The sequence below is a fragment of the Chionomys nivalis genome, chromosome 4 (genome assembly GCF_950005125.1).
Source record: "Chionomys nivalis chromosome 4, mChiNiv1.1, whole genome shotgun sequence".
In the NCBI taxonomy this organism is placed as follows: Eukaryota; Metazoa; Chordata; class Mammalia; order Rodentia; family Cricetidae; genus Chionomys; species Chionomys nivalis.
The window spans coordinates 74,712,089-74,722,227 of record NC_080089.1 but is presented as its reverse complement, the minus strand read 5'-3'; the positions used below and the strand labels follow the sequence as shown (position 1 = coordinate 74,722,227).

Below are 10,139 nucleotides of genomic sequence, written 5' to 3'. Positions count from 1 at the left end.
TACTATGTACTTCATAATGAGGGATTCATCCCACCCCTTTCATGCTTCGGAAACAAGAAAATACTCTATGGCTCCTAAGAACCAGGTAGAGAGAAAAGGACATTCCAGCACATCTTCAGGGGAGAAAGTGAGACAAATGTGAGATCCACAGTAATAAACTCAGGGAGTTTTTAACGTCTACCCAGTGAGCCACAGGCCAATGAGACGCAGCTATCTCTTGCATTGCACTTTTTGTAGGGCTTTCCGTCCAAAAACCCTCTCTTGCAACTACGATAAAAGAATCCTCATTTGTGTATGCTCTTAGCACAGACAGACACGGATGTAGTCATTGACTCCAACATCGTATCTTTAAGCTGTAAACATTTTACAGATGAGGACCTTGAGTCTTGTGAAGCCAGCATGTAAGCATCTCCAACACTCTCAAACCAAAACTTTTATCAAGCTCCCTAAACCTCAGCTAGCTTTCCCCTCCTCTTCCCTAAGCAATTAACCCATTTAGTCCTTTCCACACCCACGCCCAGCCAGTAAATTCTAGGTCAGGCCTGCTCTGTTCCTGAGTCTGGCCCGAAGGCTGCACAGAAAGATGCTCACTTGTCCACAGTCTTGCCAAGCCTCTGCCACCCACCGCGTCAGTGATCCTGAGCATCTCCACACAGCCTACTCAGCTTCCCCAAGCCCAGGCTCCACCTGCCCCGTTGAGCGCTAGCACATATTGCTCCAGACTCTAGGGCAGGACCCTGCGAGGCCAGCGCGTTGTCGAGAGACTCAGCTGCGGCCAGGGCAGGTGTCCTGCCTCCGCGTGGCCACCGCGCACCGCAGAAACTACGCTTCCCAGGCTGCCCCGGTGCAGCCGCGCACCCCGCGCTGCGCCCGGCCCCCCGAGCCGCCTGTTGATCGCAATTCTAGCCCGGGGCCAAGGCGCCGCCCCTGCGGATCCGACCCTCGAGCTCGGGGCTCTAAGGCTGCTGCTGGGCAGCACCTTCCGCTTCGGGATGGGCGCAAGAAAGGGTGAGAAACTGGGGCGAGAGGGGCAGCCTGTCTGCAGCGCCCAAGTGCAGCTCAGGGGCTGCCGCACCCTGCGTGTCCGCGGGAGGATGCTCCATGGCGTGGCACGCAGCCAAGCGCAGCCCGCAGCAGCTTGCACCCGGGTGGCGGGTGCGTGGGGAGGCGGGGATGGCGCGGGGTGGCCCGGGACGCGTCTGGGTACCGGCTGCACCATGCCCCGCAGCCCCCTCAACACCGCACTCCACACGCAGATGCAGAGAGGGCGCGGTCTCTGGTCGCCCGGGGCTGCGGAGCTGGGGTTTTCCACGTTGGGCTTTGTTTCCCATTTTCTCCTCTCCGGTGAACGTGTAATAAGCTCCTGGAGTCTGGAGCATCTCGCGGCCTCATTTGTGCAGGAGCCTGGGAAGGGAGGACTCGGGTTAGCTTCTTTCCTGAGGTTCCCGGAGCTGTCACAGGACGCTTCAGCCATCAAAAAGCCGCCCTTTGCAGGTCCCAGAGAATATTTTTCTTATTTTTTCTGGTCAAAATCATGCTGGTTCGTGCCTTCCCGGGACTTCCTTGCCTTAACCTGTTGACCTGCAAAAAATGAAGGTCGGTTTCAAATAATAATGATAATAATAATAATAGGTTTGGGAATTTTTACTTTAAAATGTCAGAAGGTGGGAGGGGGGAGTGATGCGGCTAAAATGCAAATTACAGTGAAGAAGCCGAGAACGCCACCGCTTCTTCGGCTCCTTTTAAATATCTGATTCATCATGCGCTTAGGAAAGGAGAAAAAAAAGAACATCAGAGGAGGTATTTAAAAGCATGGTTTCTGTAGCAGCTCCACCACTGAGGAACTAAGAGACCTGGGCCAGGATCTTCGCCGCTGAGCTGTGTTCTCCATGTAAAATGGGGTATTTGGTGAAATGGTTTCTGCACCGCTTTTCTTCTTAGGCATTTGTATCAAGGGACTGAAATGACAAGAGTATTTACAGAAAGCGTGATGGAGACAGAACAGTTTTCATCAAGGAAGCCGGAAGGTTTTCAGGACTTAGTTAATCGAGGTGGTTTTGGTTTTTGTTTGTTGTTACCCGATTTACTCTATTCTTGTCAATAAATATCACAAAGGTTTCGGGGTTTATGTTCAGATAAATTGGGAAGCCACAGTGTGGTGGTTTTGTTTGCTGAAGGCAGTGGGATCAGCTGATATAGGTCGGTGGCTCCCTAGGGCTGGGCCTGAGACGTCAAATGTGCTCTGCAAGAAGGTGCGGGCAGAGACTCCAGAAAGAATATAGGGTGAGGAAAGAGAGAGTGGTACTGATGGGTTATTGTGTGAAAAATGAATGCACAATAGGAAGGCTGAGAGAGGCACTGTGCAAACACTGACCCAACTATCAACCAGTACAAAACTTTTGCGGGAAAGAAGGGTCAGAGCAGGGTTTCATATTCTTTCAGAGTGTCTTACTCAGGGAGAGCGTGTCTTTACAATGCTGGAATTAGAAAGTTTCCATCATCCCCGCGAAGGCAGTACCCCTGGTGAGTCTCCTGCACAGTTTCACCCCATGGAGTATTCATGGGTGAATGATGCAAGGGTACAGCTATCACAGATGGCTATACCAGTCACTGTGGATTGGTGTGTGTGGACTTTGACTCCTAGATGAGGAAACGGTCGCTGTCAAAGATCATTTGGGGGTCAGGACATGGCGGTGCCTTCCTTAATGCCAGCAGGTAGATGTCTGTGACTTTGAGACCAGATTGGCCTACATAGTGAGTTTCAGGCCAGCTTGGGCATCATATAGTGAGACCATGTCTCAATCTTGCATCCAAAATAAAGAAATAAGTACAGATATTTTGTAGATGTTCAAGATACCTGAATACGGACTGTATATTAGACACCATGGAATTACTGTTCTTAAGTGCAGTAATAGTTTTGTAGTATATAGGAGATTGTTCTGGTATTTTTTTATTTAAATCTTTTAAAAAATACCTTTACTTATTATTTGGCACAATATCCTTGATCCTACCCATCCGTCCTTAACCCCCAATACATCCCCTTCCCACCCTCATGCCTTTGGCAGTGGTTATGGTAATGGCAATAATGGTGGTCACCTACTAAATCCAAAGTTGAATGCTCTTGTTGGCTCATTCCGAAGGTCCTGCATTAGTGATTACAGCTGCTGTGAACTCATGAGCCCAACAGCTGGGTCATGTCTAGAAGACAGTATTTCCCTGCCCTCCTCCCCATCCACTGGTTCTCACATTCTTTCCACTCCCTCCTAAGTGATGCTCCCTGCGCTTTGAGGTGGTTGATAAAGATGTCCCATTTAGGGATGAGCACTCGATAGCCACTTCTCAATACTTTGGTCATTTAAGAGTCTCTGCATCAACTGCTGCCCACCGCTGCAGAATCTTCTCTGGCCGGAGTTGAGAGCAGCACTAAAATATGAGCATAGACATAATATATGGGCGTAGAATACAGTGTGACGGCATGTCCATTTAGCAAAGCATCAATGGGACTCTAACCTCCCAAGCCATGGCCTTTAGACCAGGCATGCATTCCCTCTCCTGTGTAGCAGGCCTCCAATTTAGTCAGAAACTGTTGGTTACCCCCATCACCTTCCTGTCACCGTTGAGCCAGTAAGCACATCTTGCCTGGCTGGTCGGTATTCAGGGTTCACTGTTTGGGTATCCATTGATGACTCTTCTCCCCCAGCAGCATCCAAAGCGCCTTCTGATGGATGCTATGAAAGTTTGGGAGTTTGGAGGTGGAGCACTGTTACATCTATCCACAGTACACACTGCAGGATGAGAGAAGGGCCTTCCGTGGCGGTAGAGCACATTCAGGAGCCTGGCCACAAGTGGTGAGAGCTAGGGAGGCAAGAAGAGCGGGGTGCAGCTGGATTTTGCTGCACTCTTTTGTAGGATTGAACTTTTTAAATAAGAAATTGGAGGGGAATTTTAAAAAATAAGCAAACACACAGAAAGGGCTGTAGAGGGCTGCATGGCTGTTGGCCGCTGTGGTGAGTCGGAGAGAAAGCTCTTAACTTCACATTCCCAAGCAAGACACAGATCCTCCCAGAGATGTTGATGGAGTCAAGGAAGAGTCACTTCTTTTGGATCTTCTTAACTACTATTGACCATTTATGCTTAAGAGAAGAATCCCCTCGCTGTAACATAAAGTGTCATCATGTCCTTGGTACCCACAGGAAATTTGTCATTGAAAACCATCCCCCCCATCAGAAGATTTGAAGTCCTTTTTATAAAATATCATAGCATTCTCATGCAACCAAATGTATGCTCCCCAGGTATTTAAAGCCTCTTTAAATTACGTATACCTAACACAGTGTAACTGTATAACTTTCCCTGCTGTTTTTATGGCGTGACCAGAAGAAGGTATACACAGTAGAGATTGCGCTAGTCATAAGCTCAGAGTCTTCCTCAGAAAGCAACCTACCACTGGCCCCTATATTCAGCCCCAATATTATTTTTTAGATAATTTGACATGCAATTGATTAAAGTAGCAGGTGTGGAACTCACCGTTATTAGTGGGGTAACTGTGCTAATAATTCCCAACCCTCAATAATTCTTACCCTAACTAGGAACTACCCTGAAAGACCTCTCCACCCTGGTCATATTGGGGATTAAAGATGCGGCCCACAAGTGCTAGGCAAGCACTCTACCACTGAGCCTTGTTTGTTTTTGTTTTCCATTTGTGGTGGTGGTGATGTTTTTTGTTTGTTTGAGATGGGGTTTGTCTGGGTAGCCCTGACTGTCCTGGAACTCACTCTGTAGACCAGGCTGGCCTCAAACTTAGAGATCTGCCTGCCTCCGCCTCCCAGTGCTGGGATTAAAGGCGTGCGCCACCACATTCAGCCTCAGTCTTCCTTAACTCATGCTTTTTTTTTTTTAATTCAGCCTTTAACTCACGCTCCCTCCAAAACCAGTTTGAATTCTTTGATATCCTGTATTTCAGTACATCCATCCTGAGAGCTATGATTGGTTATTATTTTTGCTCTTATATTTTCAGCCTTCCTGCCTGAGTATCAAGACTACCCTATCTGTCAGGTATGGTGGTACATGTGTGTAATCTCAGCACTCAGGAAACTGGTACAGGAGGATCACAGTGTCAAGGTCTGCCTGGGCTAAATAGCAAGTTCCAGGCCAGCCTCTACATAGTGAGAGCCTATTTTAACTCTGCCCCTTTCTTTACTGAGAAAAAGACAGAGAGACAGGTGGGGGGTGGGGGAGGAAGGAAGGAGGGAAGAAAAGGAAAGGAAAGGAAAGGAAAGGAAAGGAAAGGAAAGGAAAGGAAAGGAAAGGAAAGGAGGGAGGAAAGAAGGAAGGAAGGAAGGAAGGAAGGAAGGAAGGAAGGAAGGAAGGAAGGAAGGAAGGAAGGGAAAGGAAGGAGGGAAGACTAGAAGACTATCCTATTAATTATTTCTTTCATGTGTATTACCAGTTTCCCTGATTCCCTTAGTGGCAACTATGTTGGCAGAAGGTTGGTTCTAGGACTGTGAGTGGCAGGAGTTCCTGGACAAGCTCTACCAAGCCTGGACATGACAATGCCACACAATTGGGGCACAGAACTGAGGAAGAACCAAGAGGCCCCTCATCAGAGTTCTAGGAGGACTCTGGAGTCTCATGAGCATGGCTATCATGTGGGCAATGTGGATGTGAGCAGACAGCGCCCTTGTTTATAGACAGCCATTCTGAATTGCAAGGCCATTGCACACCACCTGCTTTATGGCTTACCTATCATCCTGAGTCGGTTTGTAAGCAATCCTGAATCAAGTTGCCCATACCACCCGCAGCTCATAACAAGGCATAAATCAAAACTTAGCTGACCAGTGCCAAAGAAAAGGAGACAGGTAGATCAAAGACCACAAGAGCAGGCAGAAGCCAGGAAAGCAGATGAATCAAAGGATGAAAACAGGAAACCCATGGTGTCAGGAAGTTAGAAGTCTTTCAATTCCCAATGGCAGGATGAGGGACGTACTAAAGCGGCACGAATCCAGGACTGGTGCACACACCTATACTCTAAGCACTTTGGAGATGAGGCAAGAGTTTCAGACACTTAAGGCCAGCAAGAGCTACATGAGACACTCTCCTCTCCTCTCCCCCCGATGATGATAATAATGGTGATGATGATGATGATGATGGTGATGATGATGAAGATGGTGATGATGATGAAGATGGTGATGATGATGGTAATGATGGTGATGATGATGAAGATGGTGATGATGATGATGATGATGGTGGTGGTGGTGATAATGGTGGTGATGATGATGAAGATGGTGATGATGATAATGGTGATGAAGATGATGACGATGATGATGATAATGGTGATGATGATGGTGGTGGTGATGATGACAGGACTGGAGAAATGGCTCAGCTCTACATTCTGCCCTGTGGTGATGCACTGTGTGGCTGCACTGTTCCTTGCCTGTTTTGCAGAGGTCAGGTCATCAGTTTCATGTGTGCCTGCATCATGAGGCCCTGGCCTGGCTACCTCCAAGGCTTGCTTTTAGTCTTCTGTGCTTTCAAGTCCATTGCTTTAACGTCTAAGACAATGCTACCAGGCCTTCTGTGCTTTCCAAGCTAGGAAAGAACCTTTTTCTGTGGTTTATTGTTATAAAGGGGAACTACTTGTAGGCTGAAAACATCTGACAGTTTCTGTGCTATAAGATTTGAATAGTCTCAGCTGGAAACACTGTGTGAATCTGGTCGGATCAGGCCCTTGCTTTTCTTTCAGCCTGCTCAGTCTCTGCCTGTTGAAGGAGCTGCTGGCTGCTTTCCTGCCACCCAGCTCCCGGCCGCCTGGCTAGCTTATGTCCCAAAATAACAACACACAAACTGTATTCTTTTAAACACTGCCTGGCCCATTTCTATTAATGTGTGTAGCACCTTGAGGTGCGCTTACCAGGAAGATTCTAGCCTACGTCCATCCTGGGTCGGAGCTTCACCCATCTGCCCCAGAGAAGAGGAAATGGCGTCTAAGCTCACTTCTTCTTCCTCCCAGCATTCTGTTCTGTTTACTCCACCTACCTATGTTCTAACCTATGAGGGCCAAGCAGTTTCTTTATTAATTAACCAATGACCTTCCTCCATCATCTGCCCTGCTGTAATTTTTTTTAATTATTTATTCATTTATTATGTAGACAGTGTTCTGTCTGCATGTGCATCTGCAGGCCAGAAGAGGGCACCAGATCTCATTACAGATGGTTGTGAGCCACCATGTGGTTGCTGGGGATTGAACTCAGGACCTCTGGAAGAACAGCCAGTGCTCTTAACCGCTGAGCCATCTCTCCACCCCCCCCCCTTTGCTGTAATTTTTTGCCAGTAAATTTCCCTCTCTTGTATTCTGTGTATTTCATCCTCTAATGGATATTATTTCTCAGAGAAAGATAGAGTCTCACGTAGCTCAGGTTGTTCTTCAACTCACTGTGTATATGAGTCTAGCCTCGAACTCCTGATCTTCCCGCATCCATCTCAGAATGCTGGGATTTCAGGCCTGCACCTCCATGCCTGGCTTCTTGACAGTTTAAAACAAAGGAAAAGATTTTGCTGGCCCGTCTTCAAATAGCTAGGCTTCATAATTCAGGCTACAATTACCACATCTTTATATTTGCCCAGCATTGAGAAATGAATTAAAGACAGGTGTGGTGGCCCTTGCCTTTAATCCCAGCACTCTGGAGGCAGAGGCAGGAGGATTTCTATGAGTTTGAGGATGGCCTGGTCTACAGAGTGTGTTCCAAAGGCCGGCCAAGGCTTTATGGTGAGAGCCTATCTCATCCCAACCCAGAAAAAAAAAAAGTAGAGATGAATTAAGTATGCAGGGCCAGTGTGTGCTTTGTTTGAGGGGCTTTGATGAACTGATGTTCTGTTTATTAGTTTTAGAAAATATGGTTTGAAGGTTGGAAAGATGGCTCGGTGGATAAGAAAATGTGGTTTGACTCTTGTGTAAATCTCAACTATGGTGAAATAATGAAGGTATACTAAACAAAAGAAGATTAATATCATTTACTGACTCAGGAATAAGTCAGTAGCATCAGTCTGGGGTTTGGTTTGTCTTTGTGTAGCGACGTAAAAGGCTGATTTTCCTCTTTTGCAGCATAGTTATTTTAACAAGATAGTGAAAAAAGAAACACAGAAAACCACACTCTGAACCTTCCTTCCCAAGGCTTATGTTTCTGGGTAACAGGAAGAGACACTTCCTTCGGCTCACGGCCACGCCTATTTTCCATTTTGCCGACAGACTGTGTTTGCCCACCTGAGCTCCTGGAAGCTTCAGAGGCACATGCTCCCTTCCGGTGTGTGCATTGGTATCCTGTTGCGTGTTGACTGTTTGCCATGGGACAGACACCCTGCTGGAGGCGAGTCTGTGGCAGGACTTTGTAAACTTTCCACTGCCTCATCACTCCTGGGGAGGGAAACAAATGCGAACCCAGCAGGGCCTGGGTGGGGTACAGAAGGCCAGCCGAGCCCTGGGAAATCAGGATTTGACTTCAGAAGCTATGAGAAGGCTGTGTTCTTCCCTACAGCCCACCTGGATTTGTTTTAGGGGTTTGGTTTTGTCTTGAGGTGGAACTCTTGCTATGTAGACCAGGCTGGCCTCAAACCTGTGTCAATCCTCCTGCCTCTGTCTCAAAAATAAAATAATAATAATAATAATAATAATAAATAGCTGGGTTTGGTTATATATGCCTAGTCACAACATTTAGGAGGCTGAAGAAGGATTGCAACAAGTTTGAGGCCAGCCCTAGGCTAAACAGCAAATTCCAGGCTAGCCTAGGCTATAGAGTGAGACCCTGCCTCAAACAGAAGAACAAAAACAAAAACTCAACCATAATAACAGTAACAACTAGGTTCTCCTTGAATCTTCAGGTCACTGTTACACTTTAAACAAATACAACTTTCCTGTTTTTTCCTCTGGCTCTGAGACCCCCTGGCACCTTGCTATAGAATGTGAAAATTGCTGTCAGGCACTATTGGTGGTTAAATTATTATTGGATGCTCTTTTTCCCTTGTGAATTATAGACTCAGTTAGGACTGTCTGTTTTGTCCACTGCCGTATCTCAGCAGTTTTGGGGAAGGTAGGCTTTCAGTGCATCGAGAATAAGAATGTGGTCCCTGTTTTCTGGGGGCAGGGTGATACCTGGAGAGAGAACTGTAGAGTAGCATACTTGTATGTATAATAACATACATGAAAGACAACAGATGATGAATGTTAAATGGCTGAGTCAGAGCCCACGCCTCACTGACTCTACCAGACTCATCTTCCAGTCTCAATGTAGACAAAGCAAACTGAGGGAGAAAAGCGATTCTGTGGGCTTAGGTGATCTCAGCAGGCTCCAGGAGGGGTGGGGGGGGGTGGGAAAATAACTGCAGTGGAAAGATCTCTGGACCCATGGCCACCTCACTCCTCTGAGCTCATTTCCTCCATTTGACATCAGTATTTATTGGATGTCTACTGTGGGTCAGGATCTGTGCTGGGAGCCAAGATTTTATTGGTAAATAAAAGTTAGATAGTCCCTGCCCTCACTGAGATTAGCAAGTCATTGGTGCCGGAGCCAGACTGCAGTCGAAGGAGCACGTAGGGGGAGCACAGGACCCAGATTTTGATTCAGGGTCTGATGCATTGGAAGAGGTGAAGCTCACATTGAGACTCGGGACGAGTCTGGCAGAGTCAGCGAGGGTGGACTTTGAGTTACCCATTTAACCTTCATCACTCGTTACCTTCTGAGTGCTTTGAGCAAAGGGAACATAAGTGAGCCAGGAATTGGAAGTGGTCCTGGAGGACATGAGGAAGGCAGTGAGGAAGAGGAGGATGGAACTACAGAGGCCAGAGTGTGAATTTGAACTTTATCTCGGGGCAATGAGAAGCCACTGGGGGATTTTAAAAGACTAAAAAGTTAGTTTAAAAAAACATCACTTTGACTACTGTGTCTAGAATGATCAGAAGGTCAAGGGCGATGTGGATGGAGAAGTGGACATGTTCTCCTCGTCGTCCAGTAAGGATAGGATTTGGTGATTAGTGAGTAGAAAGGAGGCAAAGGAAAACCATCAAGAATGACACCCTGAGCCGGGCGATGGTGGCGCACGCCTTTAATCCCAGCACTCGGGAGGCAGAGGCAGGCGGATCTCTGTGAGTT

At 47.2% G+C, this 10,139-nt stretch overlaps 1 protein-coding gene across 2 annotated transcripts in view; it reads left to right on the top strand.

The window, feature by feature from the left end:
- The first annotated feature begins 857 nt into the window (after window positions 1-857).
- The window catches only part of Tmod2 (tropomodulin 2), a 44,991-nt gene continuing 35,709 nt past the window's right edge, over window positions 858-10,139 (top strand). The window contains exon 1 of one of the 2 annotated variants that reach the window (XM_057766753.1): window positions 858-1,008. The gene's annotated coding sequence lies outside the window, so the exon portion shown is untranslated. Of the gene's footprint in view, window positions 1,009-1,253; window positions 1,597-10,139 lie in introns of those variants that run through there. The other variant, XM_057766754.1, reaches the window with a different exon arrangement.